At 46.8% G+C, this 22,916-nt stretch overlaps 1 protein-coding gene across 1 annotated transcript in view; it reads right to left on the bottom strand.

Annotated features, from left to right (window-relative positions):
• The window catches only part of Npas2 (neuronal PAS domain protein 2), a 186,131-nt gene extending 169,052 nt beyond the window's left edge, over positions 1–17,079 (bottom strand). The window contains exon 1 of the mRNA XM_005359963.3: positions 16,818–17,079. The gene's annotated coding sequence lies outside the window, so the exon portion shown is untranslated. The remainder of the gene's footprint in view (positions 1–16,817) is intronic.
• Positions 17,080–22,916: the final 5,837 nt, after the last annotated feature.

Here is a 22,916-nt window from a genome sequence, read left to right as displayed (position 1 = left end):
ATGGAAATAATGTAAATAATGTATAGTGTATGACAACCTCAAACAATTTTTTAAAAAACCAAGTAGTTTTGAATAAAACAAAAATAAAACAAATAGAAGGTGGACTTTGTTATCTTAAGTGCTTCAGAGAAGTAGATAACTTCACTGAGGCTAAAAAATGGCTGGAAGACCAATGGGTTGGGTGGCCGGTAAAGGCTCCAGTCAGTGGGTCTGATGACCTAAGTTTATTCCCTGGGACCCACATGGTGGAAGGAGAAGGGACTCCCCAGAAATTGTTCTCTGACATTCACAGACATTGTAACACACAGAGATGCACAGTCTCTCAGTCTCTCTCTCTCTCTCTCTCTCTCTCTCACACACACACACACACACACACACACACACACACACACACACACCCCACACTGAAGAAGTAAGTGTATCAAAAGGATCTGGACTGGGGGTGGGAGGGCCTCCTGACCTGGGAGACCCAGTTCTCTGCTTCTCCACTCACTAACTCTGCAAATCAAGTTTCAAGGACAATAAATCAGATTCTAAGTTCACGGAGAGCACATTTAACATCCAATTTACGGAAATCAGAAAAATGAACCAAACTGGTGACGGCAACTGGGAGCTTCGATGGCTTGAGATTTTTCTAGTATGTCAACAGAACAGTCCTGTCTTTGCTCCTAAGATGATCAGCGCCTTTCCTGGATGGCAGGTAGGGCGAGAAAGGAAGGCTGTTTCAGAGAGCCCAGGGAAGAAGAGGCAGGTGGCCGCCTCATAATGAATGGGAGGCTGGAGGCAATCCCTCCAACGCTCTGCCATTGCTGAGCCTTAGGCTCCCCCTCTGTAACACGATGGCTCTGGCTTCCCAGCTCACAGCCTGTCCAACTGCCCCTGAGTCTAGCCAACAGCGCCTGCAAAGCAACAGCACTGAAGCTGCCTTTCTTCTGTATCTTATCTTCTCGGGGTGTGCTCCGTTTTCCTTCCTTCTAGCTCAAAGAGGGCAAAAGGACCCATTTAAAGAAAACTCAGTTTAACTTCAGTCTCATAGGAAACTAACTCTAAATACAGCTAGGAGTCTGTGATACTTATCAAAACACTGCAAATGCGGAATACAGTCTGTTTGTCAAAAAATATATATAGTATCGAAGGTATAACACAGAGACACAGAATGGGACAATGAGGGAAATACAGCCTTTCAAGGGTACACCATAGTCATCCATTGGCCCTCAGTGATCTAAATGAATTATCCATTCTGCCAGAATTCAAATGAGTTCAGGTCTTTGATTTTTCTGTAACAGTCTTCTTAGGGTATTAGAATTTACCCTAGAACAATGGGAAAGTCTAGAAGGGTGGGTCTCATTCTTGCATGACCCAGGTGTCTGTAACCAACCCAACTCACTAGGAATAGCAAAGGAGTGTGGTAAAGCAAAAAATAGTAAAGGTACACTGAAGTGCTCAAAAATATCCTGGGTTTTGATTATTTATCTCGGAAAAAAAGAAGCCTACCCCAGAACTAAGTGAAGATCTTTGTTTTCCAAGTCACCCAATTCTCTCATGCTCTTCATGCAATCCTTTGGTATTTCTGACTAAATACTCCCGTATCTGGGAAAGCTGAAGAGGAAACGTTCCATGTAAATTTGGTTTATCTCCTTCCCCGACCACTGTGACTTAGAGACCTACTTTGAATGTAAACAAAACTGTACCGCAGTGAACAAGGGAGGCACTGATGCCAGGACGCAGAAACATCTGTGTGTGGAGCTGGTAAGGAAGCAGTCGCTTGGTACAGCTACTCCTGATGCTATGCTTTAGATTTTCAACATCTCCAAAGGCCCTGTATTGAAAGCATGAAGCTACCAGTGGAGCCTTAAAGAAGCAGGGCCTAGTGGGACAAAGTTGGGTCATTGAGACATGTTCCTGATGGCAACTGGAGAATTTTAGTCTCTTTTCTCTCTGGTTTTCCTGGCCATGAGGTAAATAGCTGGCCCTCCTACATGGTTCTGCCATGTATCAAAATAGACCCCTAAACAGCAGAATCAGTCAGGAACTAGAACCTTCCTATTATTGTCTCAGGTTATTTTGTTATAGTAAAGGCAAATTGGAAAACACACCCAGCTTGCATTACTGAAATTCTGCTGTACTTTTGAATTATTAGCTCCTTAACATATTTTTTAATGGTTGGCCCATACAAATTTCACCTCCCATATCACCATTGCTCTACAAAGAAACTTTTGTCTCCTTTTTTTTTCTGTCTATCATCTATACATCCATCGTCTATCTATCTATCTATCTATCTATCTATCTATCTATCTATCTATCTATCTAATCTACCTATCCATCCATTTGCCCACCCACCACCCACCCATCCATCCATCCACCACCCACCTACCCTTCCATCCATCCACCACCCATCCATCCATCTATCTACCTTTCTACATTGCTAAAATCAAATCTAAGCCTCATACACGCTAGCCACGCACTCCACTACCGGATCACATCTTCCATTTGCCTTGCCATGCCTTCAAACACCCTTCCTTAGTCAGTTTGTCGATTTCCTAGAGTTTTGAAAATATGTATGCAAGCATCCTTCCCTTGTACCCTTCCACATGCCGCCAGAAATAATTCAGAGTGATATTACTAAAGAATTCTGAAGGAAAAAAAATTAGAAATTTCTTGGACTCATTCTAAGGAGGTGCTGAGTGGCTAACTTAAACTCTGTGGGGGATAAATATGATGTGTGTGCATACCTACGTCAATCATAAGATGGGCCAAATCGTCTTTATGCTTATAGATTTTGTTTTTCATAAATGGCAGTGGCAGACAGGTAGGCAAATAGGTAACAGGTAACTGGGACTCCTGGTGCTCCTATACGAGAAGAGCCTGGTACCTCAGTCCACAGCTGGCAAAGACATCAGAAGGGGAGGAGGGCTGTGGTGTCTTGCCCTGCCCTTAGCAAAGCAAGTAGCCCTCCTCAGGGGTATTCCCCTACAGTTAAAATGAAGAAACAACCTAAAAAGTGCTATTACTAGCTCTGGAGAGATTAAGGGGTTAAGGGTACTTGCTGCTCTTCCAGGACCAAGGTTCACTTCCCCACATCCATGCCACCTCGGAGTGGGGCTCACAACTTCCTGAAACTGCAGCTACAGGAGACCTGACCCCTTCCTTCAGTCTCCACAGACACCCGCACTCACACTCAATATCCCCACGTAGACACATACATATACATGCATACATTTAAAAAGTCAATCTTGGAACATTATTTTAACTGAAAAGCCTCTAATACTTTGGTTGTGTGTTTCTTTATATTACACTGAGGGCTGAGGTTTGCACTCATGTGTGTGGGGGGTGGGGTGGGGGGGAGATTTCACCATAACTCTGAATGACTGCTCGGAGACACGGAGACTTCTCCAGTTTTTTAGGCACCTGCGGTGGGGGGTAGGGGGATACAGCCTTGCTGAAATGTTGGTTGGCAAACGAGGTACCCAAGGCAGCTCCCACCACATTTTTTCGAGTGACTTCCCAGCTGAGCCTGGTTGAAGGAAGTTGTACCTGACTCCAAGAAGATGAGAAGCGGCAGAACGAGTGTCCTGGTTTAACAGTCCTTATAACAGGCAGAGAAACAATTTTGAAAAGCAGGTTAGCTACTCAAAGATGGCAAGGGACGGAATAATGATTGTGCCCTAAAAAGGGGTTCCTGGCAGCGCTCCTCTTTTGTGCCCTTTCACATGCGGCCTTCTCTCCCCAAGGGCCGGGTGGCACACGGGAACCAAACTGCACACACCCAACAGCGCACAATAGCGCGCACTTGAGAAACGTGCTTAAGTTGGAGAAGGCGTATGTCGAAGGCTTGATTTGCTCTGGACACATTCTCTATCTTCTTGGAGGTGGCATTTCAGAGAAAAAAAGTAAATAAACACTGCTGATTCTATTTCTGGTCCTTTTTTTGTAAAGGGTTACATTCAAGCTCTGACTCCAGCTGCCTGAGTCATCTCATTCCTCCGGGCCTCAACTTCTTCCATGAAAAAGAAATATGGCAACAAAGTAACCCTGCCCTCCAGAGACTCTCACTGAATCAAAGGGACGTCAGTTGTGGGTGGAGAGGATGACAATGACCTTGGCATGGGCTCCCCCTCTCCCAGGTGATCTCTGGAGCTAATGATACTCATGCTTGTCTAACTGCTAAAGGACACGTGATAAGGACCATGCCCAGAAAGGCACTGCGCAGGTTTGAATCCTGTGCCCAACCCTGTACGACCGTGAATGTGAGAACCATTGAAAGTGAAGATAAACCCTGGCTAGATAAGAGAACACGTTCTGGTGTCCCATTCCACACAGAGTAAAGACAGTGAATGATAACACAACATGGGAGCCTTATTTTATTTTACACCCCCCCCCGTGTGTGTGGTGTGTGTATGTGTGTGTGTGTGTATAGATGCCCACAGAGACCAGAAGAGGGTGTCAGATCCCCTGGAGCTAGAGGTCCAGTCAGTTGTGAGCCACTCAATGTGGGCGCTGTTCCTCTGTCAGAGCAGTGGGTGATCCTACCCACTGAGCAATCTCTCCAACCTTGACAAAAAAAACCAAAAAAACCTAATTGTCTAAACAGTTAGAAGAGAGAATTCGGAATGTTCTCATCACAAGGAAGTAAGAAGTGTTGGCTATGATGGACAAGCTGTTTCCCGAGCTGACCCACACACAGTACAAAAATGTACTGGGGAAACACACTGTCTCCCAAAAGGATATACAGTTCCTTGCCAGTTGTTAAACGTACTGTCCTTAGTTTTATTTCTTGGTGAAAAACACTAGGACCAAAAGTAACTTGGGGAAGAAAGCTTTTATTTCAGCTTATACTTCCAGGGAGTGAAGTCAGGACAGGAGCTCAAGGAATGAACTGAAACCGAAACCAGGGAGCAATGCTACCTGCTGGCTTCCTCTCAAACTCTCAGTCAGCTAGCTACACTTCTAACGAGGCCCAGACCCACCTGCCCAGGAATGCCTTGCAGACATATCCACAAACCCATCCAATTGAAGCAATTCTTCAATTGTCCAGGTGCGTCATGTTGGCAACAGAACTAACCAGGATTGTCACTAAAGTGAGTATTTACTATTTATTACGAAAGCAAGGTACTTTGTAAAAAAATTATTTATCTGAAAAGTTGGATGTCAGAGACTAGTAGCGAGGAGGTTCACCGAATGAGTTGGACATTCCGAGCCCAGCCCTGCCCTCGTTTCTCCCTGTACTGGCTTGTCTACAGAACTCTGCCTTCTTTATCTTATTATTCTCATGTCAGAGCACAGATTGGGGTGAGCACGCGGAGCGATAAGGCGAGGCAGGGCAAAGTTGGCCTTTCTGTCTGCGGCACAGCCCTCCCGGGACTTCTGGGTGGTGCATGAATTGGCTGCAGCCGGGGAAGCCTCGTTCCTGGGGACTGGCTGGAAGGAGAGCCCAAGAAGTCCTTGATTCTCCCGATGAAGGAGGGAGGAAAGCACCCAGCCACCCAGAAATGCACAGGCCTGGTGTCACCTACAAGCTCCAGGGCCAGGGCAGGCAGCTGTGGGTGTGTTCACCTCCAATTTTGTTGAGGGAAACATGAGCTGCACTATTAGGAAATGACTGAGGCCTCTTCCTTCCATATCAGGCCACTTGATTAGCCAGAATTCTGGTCCCATTGAAAATCAGCTCAGTTTTGCTCTTTGGGAGCTTCTGGCACAGGAGAAAAATGACAAGACCCTTTCAGGGAGGGAGGAGCTGAGACTCAGGACTTCAGACCAAACTTCTTTAGAAAAGGAAAAAAAAGAAAGATCCCACGGAACAGCGAAGGTCACATTAGTCACCTACACAGTCCCACACAGCCCATAAGATTCAGAACCGGGAATGCACAGAGGCTGTTTGATTGGGATTACAATCTCAGGCACACAGGGTTATCACCGTACTTTGTTCTTTTAAATGGACAAAGGCTTTGAAAGCAAACTGCAACCTCAAGCAACTGCCAAGGCGTTCTGAGTGTTCCACTTCTGCCGTTGACTCTTTCACTTTCCCTCATTGTGTTAGCCTTCATGAGGACACCGAGCAACGTTATGCTTTTAATTGTGTGTGCAGACAGTGTTCGTAGTCGGGGGGGAAAAAAACCCAAGAGCCTCATTCAAGAAGAAAACATTTTGAGGCTGGCATGTCCCCAGCTGATGTTGTGCAGCAGTTGGATGAACGGGTCACAGCAGCGATGAAACCTTACTACTTCTTCTTCTTGTTTATAGGAAACTATTTAGTAAGGAGTCTATGTTCCTGATTTTCAATTTTTTATATTGGTGTCTCCCTTTACAGATGGAAAAATTGACTCTTAGGTATTTGGAACTTGCCAAGGTTGTTTGGTCACAGCCACGGGGTCAAGATGACAAAGCCTCCTACTATGGGCCACAAGCTGTGTCCATTAAAGCCATACAAAAGTGTCACTGACCCGTGTGACAGTATAGGCTGGGATTTAAAGCAAGGTCGTAAGTCAATGTTGACATACCCGAGGACCAGAGGAATTTTTATAGGCACCTAATTGAATCACATGTACTAGAGATGTTAGAAAACACAAGCATCGGGGCCTTCGAGATGGCTCAGTGGGTAGAGGTACTTGCCACCAAGCTCGAGGATCTGAGTTTAATCCCAGAAACCTACGCGGTAGGAGGAGAGAAGTGCCAATTGCAAGTTATCCTCCGACTTTCACATCCGGGCCAGGGCGTGATGGGAGAGGAGACGCATCCTCTTATGGTCTCAGATCCGTTCTATTTATTAGCTTTAGTGGTGCTTTAACTGTCCTTAGTCACGAGTTTAAATACTAGAGATATGTTCATATATAGTATGTGTATATGTATAAAATGCATACACGTGTGTGTTCATGTATGTATGGGTGTGTTCTGTGCATATATTCAGAAAGAATAAACAAACTTAGCAAAATATAAAAAGACAACACAGAGGAAACCTCCAGTCAGTGCATCTTAGTGAGGCACCAAACGAGACACATTCAGAAGCCCTGAATGAGGATGGAGATGCCACTAAACGGTGATATGACCCAAGAGAAACAGAAAGGCAGGGACCAAAGGAGGCTGTCTATAGCAAGTACAAGTCACCTAGATGACCACCTAACAGATACTTTGTGAAGACATTATGGAAATGAGGGACACAAAAAGAATGGTTCTTTTTAAAAGTGGAGGTATGACATCATCTTTAGTGGAACCCTCACTTCCTAGGTTTCAGCCAGCAAGTGGTTATAGCACTCAGTCTGAAGCTGACAAGCAGCAAGCTTCTTGGAGGGGAAATGCCATTGTCCCAAGAAGGGAGCACAGAATAAGAAAACCTTTGAGGGTCATGTATCAGCTATCCTGCATATCAGATATTTACATTACAATTCATAAGAGCCTCAAAGTTACAGCTACGCAGTCACAATGAAAATAGTGTTATGGCTGGGGGTCACTACAATGCAAGGGACTGTATTAAGTGGTCACAGCACTAGGAAGGTTGAGAACCACTGCCCTAGAGAGCTGGAATGGCGGTAGGTGACTGCCGAGTAAAGCTACACGCAGTCAGCTTTTCGCACCCCTTCAGTTATGCATCCACCAATGCCATCAACCGCAGACTGAAGATATTTGGAAATACATTGTCTGCGCTGAACATGGACTCGCCTTTTTGTTTCATGTTGTGGCCTGTATAGTACAATATTGATCTGTGCAGCAATCATAGGGTTTTCAGGGAACTATGCAACGCATGAGTGATTTAAAGCGCACAGGCAGACGTGTGCAGGTCACATGCAAACATTACTGATGTATGTTTGTATAAGGCGCTTTAAGCATGCTCAGATTTTGGTTTTCTCATGAGTCCCGAAACTTCTCCAACCCCAAGGGCACTAGGGATCATTGTATGTCAATCAATACATTTCCAAACAAATGTGGTGCAAACCAAACGTGCCATCTTGACGCCTAGAACAACATCATTTTTGTAGACCATGAAAACTGCCGGGGACTTGTACAATACAGAATGGTAGAAAACCCAATAATGCCAGGGCTAGGATAACTTGTAAACATACTAGTTGAGAGCTTGGGGCAGATTTCTAAAGAAATCAGTGGTTAAGGATGAATACCAAACTGGCCCAAAGTGAGAGGGTAGACAAAGGACCGTCTGCCCATAGGAGAATCCATGTGAGGCTTTCATTGTTATTCCCCTGAGGACACACATCCGCTGTCTGGCAGGAGCCAGTTAGTTCTCTCAGCCCCAACATTGAATGCTATGGCTGTTAAGTGTGGTGGCACACACCTGTCGCTTGACATTCAAGGGCAGCCTAAGTGAGTCTGAGGCCAGCTAAGTTACATAAAAGGGAGACTCTGTAGCGACGGAGAGGGGACTGACTATTCACATCTAGGTCACCTTGAACTCTAAATCCCAGTATCGAGACACTCCCACACCTTACACACCATCTCCAGAAGGGAGACTGAAAGCATTTGTTTTGTGCCCACTAGTGAACCTGGTGCATGGGGGAGACTTGTGCAAATCAGGAGAGAAAGTAGAGCATAGAACGTCTGTGATGTCCAGACCAGGTGGCTCAAGGCCACCTTGCCACTCTCTACAGGAAAGGCTGAGATTTGAGGACGGTGGAGTATGGAAAGCCCCAGAAGCAGCTCAGAAGTAAGAATCTCCCTCATCTTAAACAAAGCTCAGTTTGTCCTGAGCCACCCACCCAGAGACTGCTGGCAAAGCAAACCCGACATTTGCATGGGGTGACATGCTCCATCCCTGGCATGAAGGCTCTGACGGCCGTTATACAGTGGCCACGCTCATTTACCCTGAGTGAGTTTCTCCTCTGGACTCTCCAGTGCTCCTGCCTCATTCTCAGCCCTGCAACAAACACAGCCCCAAACTTGGGTGCAACAGTGTTTCTCTTTTTTTCCTCTTAGAGTGAAACCAGCATCTTTAGCAGGGCCGATGAATGGCAGGCTGTGTCTTCCCAAGACTGTGAGGGTTTGAACAAGAATGACCCCCACAGGGCTAGGGAGATGGCTCAGAGGTTAAGAGCACTGACTGCTCTTTCAGTGGTCCTGAGTTCAATTCCCAGCAACCACATGGTGGCTCGTGGCCATCTATGTTGAGATATGGTGCCCTCTTCTGGTATGCAAGTGTACATGGAAGGAATGTTGTGTATATAATAAATAAATAAATCTTTAAAAAAAAAAAGAATGGCCCCCACAGGCTCATGTGTTTGAATACTTGTTCCCCCATTGGTGGAACTGTTTGGGAAGAATTAGGGGTGTCACCTTATTGGAGGAGGTGCTGTCATTGGGAGAGGGCTCTGAGGATTCAAAAGACTCCATTCCCAGTGTGCTCTCTTTGACTCTTGAGTGTGAATCAAATTGTGAACTCTCAGCTATTCCGGCCACCACACTTTTGCTTGGCTATCATGGACTCTAGCCTTCCGAAATCATTAGCTCAAAAGAAACGCTTTCTAATGTCCTTGCTCACAATGTCTTATCACAGCAATTAAGAAAGTAACTAGGACAGAGAAAGAGACAAACGCGTTGATGTGGCAGATGTCATGACTGGTTTGGTCAGTACTGCCATTGTCCTGGCTTCCTCTGCCTTCCAGTGAGCTCATCCTGTCTCAGGTGCTGTCAACAGGAGGCTGCTCTGAACTGTTCACCTGAGATAAGCATGCCTTTAACGACACCCATTTCCAAGCATCACTCACCCTTGCAAAACAACGGGAAATGGAAACCAAACAGTTCCAGAGCTGAATGCATGCACAGCAGCCTGGATCTTTAACGCACTTCAGAGGGCTCTTGCTGGAAGCTTGGGCATCACCTGTGGCACTACTGAGACCTGGTGGAACCTTGAAGAGATGGACCTGGAGGAAGGAAATTAGCTTGCCGAGGGTGTGCCCAGCCTGTCTCTTTTTATTTCCGGTCCGTGATGAAGTGAACAGAGCCCTTCTCTCATGATCTGTCATGTTAGGAAGCAGAAAGCATTGGAGCCAGGTGACCCAAGAACGTAACCTCTGAAAAATAAGCCCAAAATAAACCTCTCCTCCCTGAAACTAGCTTGTCTCAGGATTTTTATCGCGGTGTCAGAAAAATGGCCAGCACAACACTGTATGAAGGTTTCTCTACATGACAATAAATTCTAAATTCTATTGATGTGAAGACTTGTAGCATCACCCAGAAGCTCTTCTGCCCCATGCACAGAGTCAGCAACAAGACACTGGGCTTTAATAAAATTAACCAGCCAGAATTAAAGAAGGAAAAATCATTTGTATTTATATGCCAAAAAATGTAAATATTAATAAAACCAATGGGAAATGGACATGCCCTTACTTCTTGGTCATCTCTAAATTTCCTCTGTCTTCTGTCGTTACTGAAGATGGTTTGGTGACTATCTGATTCTTCTCAACATATTTGAAATCCACACAATAAAGACCAAAAAGCTATGTCAGGTACCTGGTGGCACACCCAGAAAGTCTACTGAGAGCTCTCATTAGGAAGTCATATCTGTTTGTGTGGCTGTTTTCTCCTGGAGAGTTTCTCTGTGTGTTTGCTCCCCTTCCCTTCTCTATCAGAGGACCGTGTGTGGTCACTGCTGGAACAAGAGCACCACCCTGTCAACCACCTTTTTCTGAAGGGCGATTAGTATTTCTTGAGTTTCATTCATTCCATTTTCTTCCCTGTCTTCTTTGTGAAAAAGTCAAAAGATCCAGCATCTTTCTTTCTAGCTGGGTCTCATGAGCAACACAAAATATCTACAAGTGATAACGGAACCTTCAGAAAGCTCAAATCAGAGTACATCAAATGGTAACACACAGGTCCCAGCAATAAAGCCTCTCAGAAGTGCATGGGGCCAGTGCTGGGCCCAGTGGCACACACAATGGTCCCAGCACTCTGAAGGCAGATGCAGGGGGATCTCTGTGGTGTTCGAGGCCAGCCAGAGATACATATGGAGACCAGGACCTGAAAGTCTCTTTCATTGGAGTTTTCTTGGAAACATATCACTAAAGACCATCTAACACTATTCTCTAGGAATATTCCAAGATTACTACAAGGTTAATCACTTCTATTCAGTTTTCATAGACAGCCTTGGTTTCTAAGGTTTCCTTTTGCACCTTTACACACACAGGAAACATTGCCCAACGATTGCATTCCACGCTCCCCGTCTTCTAGCTCACCCTAGAGCATCCAATCAATCACGGGTGGAAATAAGTGCCCTGCATGTGAAAATGCACAGAAGAGATTTAAAAGTTGGGTGATATACAGTGTAGTGAAGACACAATAGCAAGACAGCCAAGCCCCATGGATGGGAAGCATGGGTACCACTCTTTAGCTACCAACTGAACAGTGTCTACCAATAGTCCAAAGAGATATACCTTTTGCTTGGGAATCCTTTCCTAGAAATGCATGACCTACAAAAGCATGAATTACAGATGAAATGATTTATATTTAGGAGGTAAATAAAAATGTAAAGTGGGAGGAATGTAGCCAATGTTGATCATAGACATGGTCCAAAAAAAAAACAACAAAACAAAACAGGTTTTGGCCACATCAAATGATATTATATGGTCCATAAAGGGAATATGAGTGATGATTTTCTTTTAAAAAACAAAGCTCTCTGTGTCACACAGTTGCTTTTCAAAATAAGCAATAATACGTATAGAATGAGCTTTATTCTAAAACATGTGCCTACGTGTGTAAGTGCATCAGTCAGAATGAATAGCAGAGCACGCCCTATGGTTAAATTCCTCCCCCTTGTAAAGGGTGGGGGAATGCAGGTACCCAAGTGACTTTACTACAATGCAAGGAAAACCTAACTGGGCCAGCTACACATAGTAGCAAAGGTTTCAGAGCGCAGAAATGTCTCAGAGTGGACTTTCTGGGTAAAGCCCCTAATGGGACCCCAGTCTCACCTCTGCATTCTTCCGGCCCCGCCTACCCAGAGGCCCATGGTTGCTTAGCTAATAGACACTTTTTGCACGAGACTGTGTGGGAGAAGGGTGGTTTATTCCCATACCTCATCTCCAGAGCTAGGGAAACTTTCCTAGACGCCTCTGAGTAGCCTCACCTCACATTTTATTGGTAATCACTTGGAGCCAATCACTGGAAAAGGCTACAGGCCCTCCTGGTGGCTCATCAGTATTCTCCTCCTGTCTCACGTGGGGTGGGGGGGGAGCAGACTCCTCTGAAAAGCCAGGTTTCTTTCAAGTCAAACCATGGGAAATGGTGGCTAAGCAGGCCACGAGGGAGGTGAAGGGATCTTTTGCTTCTTATTGAAATATATCTTGTTGTTTGACTTTTTTTTTTTCCTGTAAGATTTTCCTGTATAAGCCGGGCGGTGGTGGCGCACACCTTTAATCCTAGCACTTGGGAGGCAGAGGCAGGCGGATCTTTGTGAGTTCGAGACCAGCCTGGTCTACAAGAGCTAGTTCCAGGACAGGCTCCAAAACCACAGAGAAACCCTGTCTCGAAAAACCAAAAAAAAAAAAAAAAAAAAAAAAAAAAAGATTTTCCTGTATGTGTAACAGTTAAATTGTTATTATCAACTTGATTGGATTTGGAAAGACAGCTCTGGGTGTATCGATGAAGGTGTTTCTTGGGAAGACTCACCCTGAATATAGGCAACCTCATTCCATGGACTGGGGTCCTGAGCTGAAGAAAGGGCATGCAGGGTGACCAGCTGTCTCATCCTCCTGTGGCTTTGACCTTCTTCCTACCACAATGAACTGTACCCCAAGCTGTGAGCCAAAATGGTCCCTTCCTTCCTTCCTTCCATTGCTTTTGTCAGACATCATGGGACAGCAATGTGAAAGGGACAAAATTCTGTGTGTGAATTTTAAGTCTACTATATACAGTTTAAACTCTGGGAAAGAGACTGGGAGGGAAAACACCCTGGCCAAGATATGTATTTTCATTCACTCCATTATTTTCAGTCTTTTCCAACATCTATGTGATATGTTCTTATAAATAAAAATTTTTTTAAAATGATCTCCATCTATTTTACTGATTCTTATGTGGCAGACTTCCTGGGGAGATGTGACAGACACATCTACTCACCCCAGATAGGGAGCTCATGACAGCAGAATACAGATACCACCAAAGTCCAACTGGGTGAGCCAATGAGTTTTATTCGGGTAATTGACGGGAATATGGGTGAGGAGCTACTTACAGGAGCAGAAATGACAATAAGAGCAATCCCATTTGCTAGGCCTCTGTACATCCCTTACTGGTGATCCCAGAGACCTAGCAAGACATTCATCACTTCCATTATTTTTTTCTGACGAGAATATTTAAACTTATAAATGTTAAAAAAAAAAAAAAGTTGCCCCTTGGCACCTGGGTGTGAGAGAGCCTAGCCCAAGTCCCTCTGACTTCAAACTGGGTTTTATTTATTGCCAGGTCGCAACATGCTCCTCCATCCACACCAAGGCACAAAGGCAGCGATGAGGGAACCCTCTCAGAAAACTGCAGGCAAGGCTCCTCCTGGTCCACCGCCCTACAGAGAGGCATGGTAGGAAGCCATTGCACTTCCCTCCCCCTCGTTTCACCTCCTAGGATGTAGGCATGCCCCATCTCCATGTGGTGTATCATCTGGTCCATTGTTTAGTGCATGTCCAGTTAGCACGTGTTAATGAAGGTAAATATCCCAGAGCTTGCTCGTGTGTTGCACCGGGAGCTGGTGAGGTGCACCGAAGCTCCTGAACTAGAATCTTCATTTACCAAACCCCTCCCCACCCCCAGTGACTCACTGTATTCGGAGGCCCCACCCCTTCTACCTCTTTATACACACTGTATTTCACCGAAGAAGAAAAGAGAAATTCTCTTTTCTGTTGTGAATCATCAAATGGAACCAGACATTCTGACCTGCAGTCATTCAAGTGGCCTCTAGGGGAAATTTTCCCAAGAAACGACTCCTGGCCTAACATAGCAAGTGGCCTCTAATCTAAACAAATTCAAATGAGAAACAGCACGGCCTGAGCTAAAGAGGGCATGAAAAATGTCCCCTTTCCATGCTGGTGTTTAATAATTGTTTCCTGGTGTACTATTAATCACCCTCTGATTTACCGCAGGATTACTCATAGTTAAGTACCCCATTAACACTCAGAAATTTCTAACCTTTGGATAGTGATTACCGACAGTTCAGCTTGTTCTCCACACCTATTTATTGAGCATCTATTATGAACATGGCCTCCTAGAGATGAAAGGAAGAAATGACATATGAATGTCACTGTCCCCAACCTCCTGTCTTTGCTACAAATAGAACTGAGGATGGGGAAATATGCTAATCAAACATCCCTGTAAGCCAATAAGGCTTCAAGTACCATTTTCACTACTTAAATGTGAAACTCGATTAGATGCCTGCTATGATGAAGCCAATTAAACTGTTAGCATAAAGCAGCCAAGAATCCTGAGTCACTAGGCTATTTTCAACCCCACACAATTTGACCTGTGCTGGGGAAGATGTTGCAGTGTGCAGGGTATCAGCATAAAACAACCAGTGTTTTGATCACAGTGGACGTTCACGGACAGCCAGTCACGTCAAGGACAAAATGCATATATACTTGTTTTTAAAATTCACAAAGATTTAGCACTTTGGCTTCTGAAGATTTATTTATAAGCAAAATCCTGGGGCAAAAAAAAAAAAACTTATAAAGATGGAGAGACCCATGCGTTAATTTAACCTAGGGAATTCAATACCATTGACTCTTGCCTTTGAGAAGTAGCTGCTTTTATAGGTTACCAAGACCTAAGAAGGATAATACAAAAAGATGCATTTAAAGATGGATGCATTTAAATTGATGACACATTGTGCAATTTTTAAAACTGTTTTCATTGTTTTTATGTTTCCATTATTAAACAGCCAGAAATATAAAGCAGGGACCAAATTGTTACAAACGACTAAGTAAGCTTTAAAACATTACAATTATTTTCTATATAAATGTAATCCTTCAACTTACCATCTGAATATCTATCATACTAGAGGTTTTTCCTTTCAACACACCGATTGTGAGTGTCTCAGTTCATTCTCTAGGCACATTTAAGTCTTGGGGATGGTGCTTAACGTTTTATTAATAATGTACTTTCTCTAGAGTATAGCCTGTGCTCCTCCCCAGGAAGTCACTCTGGGGAGGAGTGAGAATAAAACCATTTCTACATCTGCACAGCGGGACACATCAGCAAATAAATAGAGGTATGGATTTCTGCGGGAAAATGGCAAAAAGCACATTTACAAATCTTGTAAGCCACGCTCCACGTCTCTCTGAGACAGAGGATAATTACCGAAAGCTTTTATGCTCCACACTTTATTTTTAACTAAATCTGTAAGTAGACTGCTGGGAAATGCCAATACTTCTACTGGTTCACATTTTGTCTGTAACGAAAAATTTTGCTTTGTAAAATAGTGGCCCAGATCGCAAACTCTCTTTTAAAAACATTACTATATTTATTTGGGGGGGTTATTTTTTTTTTAATGGAGGTTATTTCTGGCAACGTTTTTCTTCAGGGGAATTTTAGTAGCAGGATGAAAGATAGAGCCAGTATTTGCTCTTGAGTCTGAAGGATGCCTTCCAGGGCTAGCTCTGTTTTTCATGCGAGCCTTAATTAGTTGGCCAGTTAGCTGGATGGGGACTTCATTGTGAGAGACACAAAGGTGTTGAGAGAGCGGTCCCGCCAGGAACTGCTTCAGGACTAACTACCTGGAAAGTCCAAATGGGAACTCCCTCCTATTAAAGAAAACCCTATTAGGGATAATAGAGTTCTAGTGATTGAGACAGACTAGCTGTCTCCGCCGACTCAGTTAATAACTACTCAATATTCACCTGTAAAGAAACAAGCTAACCACGAACTCGGGGCGGATCCTAAGGCAATGGGCAGAGAAGAAAACACTAAGCTGGCCCCTCTAGGACCCTTGCAACACCTGTTGAACACTGCAGTTTAGAACTTTATGAGCTAGAGACTCCCGGATTTAACCTTAGGAAATTTTAGAATTCGTGGAAATGCGCGTGTATACTTAAGGTTTCCATCTTGCCTCGTCAACAAAACTGGCTACTAATTATTTATGAATCACAGAGCTGAAAACAAACTTTCTTACCTTAAGCAGTTAAGGAGAGGCGGGCAGAGGGGAGAGGCTGGCTTTGAATTGAGCCTCTTGGTACCTGTCCCTGCCCCCTGGTTCCCACCCTAAGTGGTTTTAGAGAAAGGTCACGGTGCACCCCTCCTCCACATGGGGAGGAGGCACACATCCCAGTAAAGCAACGCTCTAGCACCCAATCCAGGGAGTCCCAGGAGCCTCGGGCTGTCTAAGCACAAAGACCCGGCTTTCAATCCGGCCCTAAACCAAGTCAGAGGCAGGGACGCAATGACACCAGGGCCCCAGCCCGGTAGTCACACTCTCCAGGCGTCCCGGGCTCCCTACGTTTAGTGATGCACGAGATGGATCTCTGGAAGGGCAGCTGGCAATCTTCAAAGCTCCTGTCCCGGACGCAGTACCCCTCTAGTACCCTCTGAGGGCCCCAATCCCGAGGTTCGGGGTGCCTAGTCCTCTCCCTTGACGAGCAGCTCCGGGAACCCACCGGCCGTCTGATTGCAGTGGTCGGTGGGACCCGATGCCCCTGGCGACAGGAACCGTAGTGCGCAGGACTCACCTCCCCGCGCCCCCACCCCCGGGTGCTTGCGCTGCGCAGCCTCGCGCGGTGTCGCGCCCGAGCGTCCCTCCCTGCCCCGCGCGTCCCCAGCGCTGGCGAGCAGGTGACCAGAGTCGCGAGCTACGCGCATGTATTCCCACCCGAAATCATGCGTCCCTAGGCGCAGTGGCCTCTTACCTCCGAGCTGGCCGGGGTGGCCCCACCAGGCCGGGCACCAACTGGGCCGGGGCGACGCGCCTCCCGCCGCCGCTGGGAGCCGGGGCTGCAGGCGGGCTCGGGGACCTTCTCCCGGGCGGCGGCGGGAGGCGCTGCTCTCGCCGCTGCCGCCGGGGTCTCGGAGCTCCGCGACTGCTGCTCGGGTCCCTCGCGTCCTGCGGGAAAGCCCGCCGCTCGCGCCGCAAACTCTTGGGCGCGCAGAACCGGGGACCGCCGCCGCAGCCTCCCCGCCCCGCCGCCGCCTCCTCCCTCTCCTCCCTCTCCTCCCTCTCCTCCTCCTCCTCCCGCTCTTCCTCCTCCTCCTCCTCTTCCTCCTCCTAAGCCTCGAGGCTCCCGCGGCTGCCCGCTCCCTTCTGGCCCGGACACAGTCTGAGCCGCTCACTCAGCGCGTGCCGCAGGGACACGGACCCTGCGACCCCCGGCGTCTCTCGGAGGCACAGACACCAGTGCGTCCCCAAGGCCGCTGCGGTCCTGCGGGGGCTTCAAGGATGAGCTTGGGGGCTAGAGGTGGAGGGGTCCGGCCAGTCTGGGCTCCGTGGAGGGTGGAGGTTGTGTTTGGAGCGGAACCGGGAAGAGGGGAGGCAAGCTTGATGACATCGTGGAGCTGCCAGCTGGGGTCCCGCTAAAGTTGTCACTAGGGGGGTAGTAAAGAATCCTGCGCCCCGGGTAAATGGAAACCATCGCAGTGCCTGCTGCCACTCTGCTGTCACGGGAAGGGGGTGTCCTGTCCGCTAGAACATAACTGTCACTCCCCCTTGCCCAACGCTGACCTGAAAGGGCAGGCCAACGTGCTTCCGTGACTCAGGTCTACTGGGACGTGGGTGGGTGAGGAGTCACCAGGTGAGAAGAGAGGTTCCGGGGACGCGAGAGTGAACGCTGTTCGTGGAAAACAGCACCGGTTGTTAGAGAGGAATGCTCGGTGCCTCCTCCAAGGCTAATGTAGCTGGTCCGGAAAATGGGTCAAGGATTGGCAAGAACCCGCTAAGTGTCCCCCTCGTATGCCTAGGCCAGCAGGTCGGGGGCTGCGGCCAGGAGGCGCCCTCAGAACAGAGTGGGGCCTCTCCCTCCCCGCCCCCACTGCCCTCTCTCCTTTTGCACCAGTGCAGGAAATGTTCCACTGACCTACATATTTTTCCAAACATACGTGACCTTTTTTTTTTTCCTGTGGGAGGAGACAGGCAAGAATCCAAGAAAAAGAGAAGCTGGAGAGTGGCGCGCGCAAGAACACAGGGAGGCTTTTTACCAAGCTCCTGCAAACCCCAAGCCAAGACAGATGTGCAGACACGGTGTCTCAGAAACGGGCTGCTGTTGGACACGCTGAGGGGCTCGGGGGCGCGAATGGGATGAAAGGCGGAGACTGCTAACCCGGTAACCCGGTGAAGGAATACAAGGGTAGCAGGTTTTACTCAAACCCATAACCATGCTCCACTCCCGGCGGTGATCATTGAGGGCCACAGGCACCTGGCTAGCCCAGTCTAAAGAAAGAGCCACCTCCCCCGCACTAGGCACACAAAGATCACTTGCTCCCTGACAACCTCTGTGCTGGCTTCTTGGAGCAGCACCCTGCCTTGGCAGTCCTTCAAGTGTCTTTCTAGATTCCCACATTCCAGCAAGTGGCTCAGGCAAGGAAAGCGCCACCTCTGACTCCCCTTTTCGTGGTGTGTGTGTGTGTGTGTGTGTGTGTGTGTGTGTGTCTGTGTGTGTGGCTCATGGGGTTCCGGGGCCTGGATTTCTCCTCTCCAGCGCAAACAGGACCAACACCAAAGGCGCCTTATTTGGGCATGCAACCCCACACTGTCAATTAGATCAAAACACTCACAGAGTCCGCCCCCCCCAACACACAGTAAAGTAGGTCATTCTCTTTATTTCCCATTTGTATTATTTTTGTTTAATTCTCCTGAAAAATAAGCATCTGTATAGACCTCCAAGCATCCCACAGACGCTGACATTCTCAGGCTTGCTTCGGGATTCTGAGGGAAGAGGACCCCTTGATATGTTCCAACTAGAGAAGGGGAGTCTTTCATTTTACTTTTTCCTTCAGACAAGTATGCTTTAACTTTGCTCTTAAAGGGTGGCTATGACTAATATCTAGCAAAGATGAAATTGTGTGCTTCTAGCTGGATTTAATGAAGAATTTAGAGCCACTTCCCTTCCTTTTTTTCTTTCTTTCTTTCCTTTTCTTTGAAAGAGATTCCAAACGCCCTTTGGCAGTTTGGAAATTCATTGGGAGATCTTTTAAGAAACTTGGCACGGCCTAATAACTCATCAAGTCTGCAGTGCAACAAGTATTTTTGCTCTGTCCTGTTTTTATCGGTTGTAAGATATCTTACTGGTTGGTTTCTTCCTGTTCATATGGAGACGGTGTAGGTGTGGTTGTTATACTTACTCCGAGCTTCAACCCATTACATGAGTGTTTCTTTCCTCCCAGGTAGGACCCTGAGCTAGAGTGGAGAATAGAGTCCCCAGAAGAATGCATTTTCCCTCCAAATGCAGACCGCCTACTCTTCATTCTATGCATTTGGCGGAGCTCTTCCTTTTACTGCCTCTTGTTGAAAGTTTGCCATGACTCAGGCCAGGTTCACGGGGAGGCCCGGATGGGGTGTGGTGGGGGGACCATTGAGAGGGTTTGTGTACACAGAAGGCTCGCAGTCTGACACAGAGATAAACATGAGCTAAATAGGGCAAGTGGCAGAGGAGTTGGAAAGAGGAACTGGGAATGGGCTTCTTGGGCAAGATGGCCTACGGGCTAGGACTTTCCAATGACAAGGTGATGACGTCGGGCTGGATCGTCGTGACCTACACACTATTTAAAATATGCAACATGGATCAAATGCAACACTTCAAACCTGGGCACGGGGAGATTCTCAAGTGGTCCCGGTCTCATTAACCCTTGAAAGGAGCCTTCTTTTATTGATTGAGGCTTTCAATGACTCCCCAAGGAACCTTAGGTACTTTTCAAGGGATGAAAATGTGTGATGTAGATGATAAAATTCTTCCCCTTTATCAATTTTTTTTTTAAAATTTCCATTGTCTAATTGCATCTTCCCCATCATGGAAGTCAAATCTGTAGTATGTCCTGATTAGAAATATCAATAGAATTCATTTTCAACATAGGTATTGGGCAGCGATTGGTGTATGCTTTTAGCGTTGTATGCAGGCGAGACTGTGTGGGCTCTGACAGTAAACACAGCACTAGCCCAGGGCTTGGGACTCTTAACGGGACATACATATAGTAACCGCAGCACAGGTTCAGAATAATCAGTAGAACCAAGTCCCACTCTGAAGGATAGCTCCTTCAGAAATATCTAGTTAGCCACAGGTGGGAAGGCCCTTTGATTTGAATAACTAGAAGGTTCTAGACCGTTACCTCCGAACATCATTTTTTTTTTCCACCCAAAAGAAAACTCAAGTACCATACCGTGCCTTTTACATAGAATTTTGCTAGAAAAGAGTCTGAGACAAACACGGCAGAGAGAGGAATAGAAGAGCAGGAGGAGGCCTGCCACTGCAGGAACGGGGGATGAGGCAAAGGCCAGCATTTGTGAGCAGCGATGAAGAAAACAGTCAGAAATTACCATCAAGGTGAGAATTCGGTACCCTGTTCCTAAAGCAGCTTCACAGCAGAGGGAAGAGCAGGATGCAGCTGGCTGTGCCCTGGGGGGCCTCCAAGTCAGCAGGAGACAATCCGGCCTGCACAGCCAGCCTGATATAGTTTAGACCCCACTGGGTGTTCCTGTCTGGTAGCTCAGCTGAAGAGTGAAGTGAGCTGGCGGGCAGGATCAGGCTGGAAAATGGAGCTGGAGGAGTCTGGAGGTGACAGAGCCCTAATGTCTCTGCTAACACCCTGGAGGAGATGGTGCACATGGGTGCCGGTCTGGGTTCACAGGCTTGCACACAGAAATCCGAAAAAGAGCTGTTGGCACTGTAGGAAAGATGGGCACTTGAGAACAATCCTTCCTTATGACTGAGCTCTTGGAGGAGGTCTCTTTATTATCAGAGACATCTCTGATAATGAAGTCTGAATCTAGTCTTATTTACTTCTCCGGGAACATTAAAAATTGCAGACATGTCAGAGCATTGTTCATTCACAAGAAATTAAGAGAGTTAGCGTACTCTCCCCCACTGTAGACACATAATACCAACACTTCCCACTAGGCCTTTGTGCTTATTACTGCTTCAAAAAATTTTATTTTTCTTATTTTTAAATTATGTATAAATGTGTGTATCTCTGTGTCAGTCTGAACCTGTGACTGCAAGTGCCCTCAGAGGCCAGAAGAGGGTGTCAGCACCCCCAAAGCTGGACTTATAGGCAGTTTTGTGCAGCCTGATGTGGGTGCTGGGAATCACACTTGGGTCTTCTGAAAGGACAGTGGTGGCTCTTAACTGCTGAACCTTTTCTGTAGCTGGAGCCCCACATTTCTGACACTTGGTGAGCCCATAGGAGGTGTTGCAATCTTTTGGGGTCACAGCGTGCTCTAGTGTTCCCTCTTGGTGGTTTCAAATGTATCATGCCTCCGTATCGTGGCATCAAACACTGTCCTTAAAAACCAATGAACCAACTAACCAAACAAACAAACAAAAAACCCTGTCTACCCCACCCCATGCTCTAGACTTTTTTAATTGCTCCCAGAATTCTGTGCAGTTGCTATAATACAGTATGCAAGCCTTTTTGGACCTAGTCATCTGCATTTAAGTAAGTTTCATCCATGTCTTTTCACAACTCAATAGCCCATTTCATTTTAGTGCCAAAAAAAAAAAATCAGTTGTCTGGACAAGAAGGTTATCTTAGAATGAAACCTCAGTAAATAATGTTTGCAGTAATAAAAGGTGACATTTATCTAATATCATGTGCCAGGTATTCAAATTACTTCATTTCATCTTCAGGAGGCTCTGTTCAAGGTGCTCTCAGCCAATCAGCAGACAAATCTGACAGAGAAAAGCATGAGCAGGACTCTTATGACTGTGTGTGTCTAAGCGTCTCCTGCCCAGTCCACCATGTACACCCATATAGACCAGGCTGGCCTTGAACTCACAGAGACCAACCCGTCTCTGCCTCTGAAGTGTTGAGATTACAGGCGTTTGCCACTCCTGGCTTCTTTATTCCATTTTTATAGCCGCACTGTTCCATGTGTTTGAAACAGAAGTCTAGGACGAAGGCTTGGGATTGGTGAAAGAGCAACACCTGGTCCTTCTGATAATTCTGTGAAGGAAATAAAGTTCATGGGTCAATATGTGCATGACCGGCATGCTGGCATCTCACCAAGGCACTGTTTGGACTTTGGCAGTAGGCTAGAAGGGAGTGTAGGCTTGCAAATACAGGTGACCTTCCAGGCAATTCCAGGTCTTAGGCTGGGAATGGATGCGAGTTCCCTTCCTTATAGAGTCCCTGGGTACAGCTCAGGCTTCCTCCTCCTCCTGCTTCCAGAATAGGTCAGTCCAAGGAAGGTGCTTGGTTGAATGTACACGGATGTATCCTTTCTCACGGGCAAGATAGCAACTGTGAGTGGCCCGAGAAAGCCTTTAATCCCTCCCACTCCCGGTGTGTGCTAACTGCCATCGCGGTGAACCTGTGGAATGTGGGAGGGGCATTCAGTGCCTGTGACAAATAGAAGGGATGAAAGGTGTTTGTGTAGAGGGTGCTGAGGGCTGGGGAAAGGCAGGTGGTGAGGGCAGCAATGTGGGGGAACTGAGAAGGTGCCAGAAGGATGGGAGGTGGTGCTAGCTCCTGTAATTAGCAGAGAGGATTGCGGAAGAACCAGAGCTCCAGCACAACCGATGGAGGAGAAATCTCAACTCAGGGAGGCTTCTGCTCTTGGCCAGCGTTGGTGGAGGCCCGGACAAGCTGTTGAGACACGCGCTTTTCTAACAAGCACCAGGAGCACCCTGTAAGTGCGGGCAGAGAAACAGCTGCACTGACTCTCAAGCGGACCTTGTCTAAGCTCTTCCCACCCCACGTTCCATTTGCCCCAACTGTAAAGAGGTGATTCTGATATTTCCCCACCCAGCTGCTTGTAAGAACTCTCTCTCTCTCTCTCTCTCTCTCTCTCTCTCTCTCTCTCT

This window comes from Microtus ochrogaster, linkage group LG2 (genome assembly GCF_000317375.1).
Source record: "Microtus ochrogaster isolate Prairie Vole_2 linkage group LG2, MicOch1.0, whole genome shotgun sequence".
In the NCBI taxonomy this organism is placed as follows: domain Eukaryota; kingdom Metazoa; phylum Chordata; class Mammalia; order Rodentia; family Cricetidae; genus Microtus; species Microtus ochrogaster.
The sequence above is the reverse complement of the archived record's forward strand: the minus strand, read 5'-3'. Positions and strand labels throughout refer to the sequence as shown.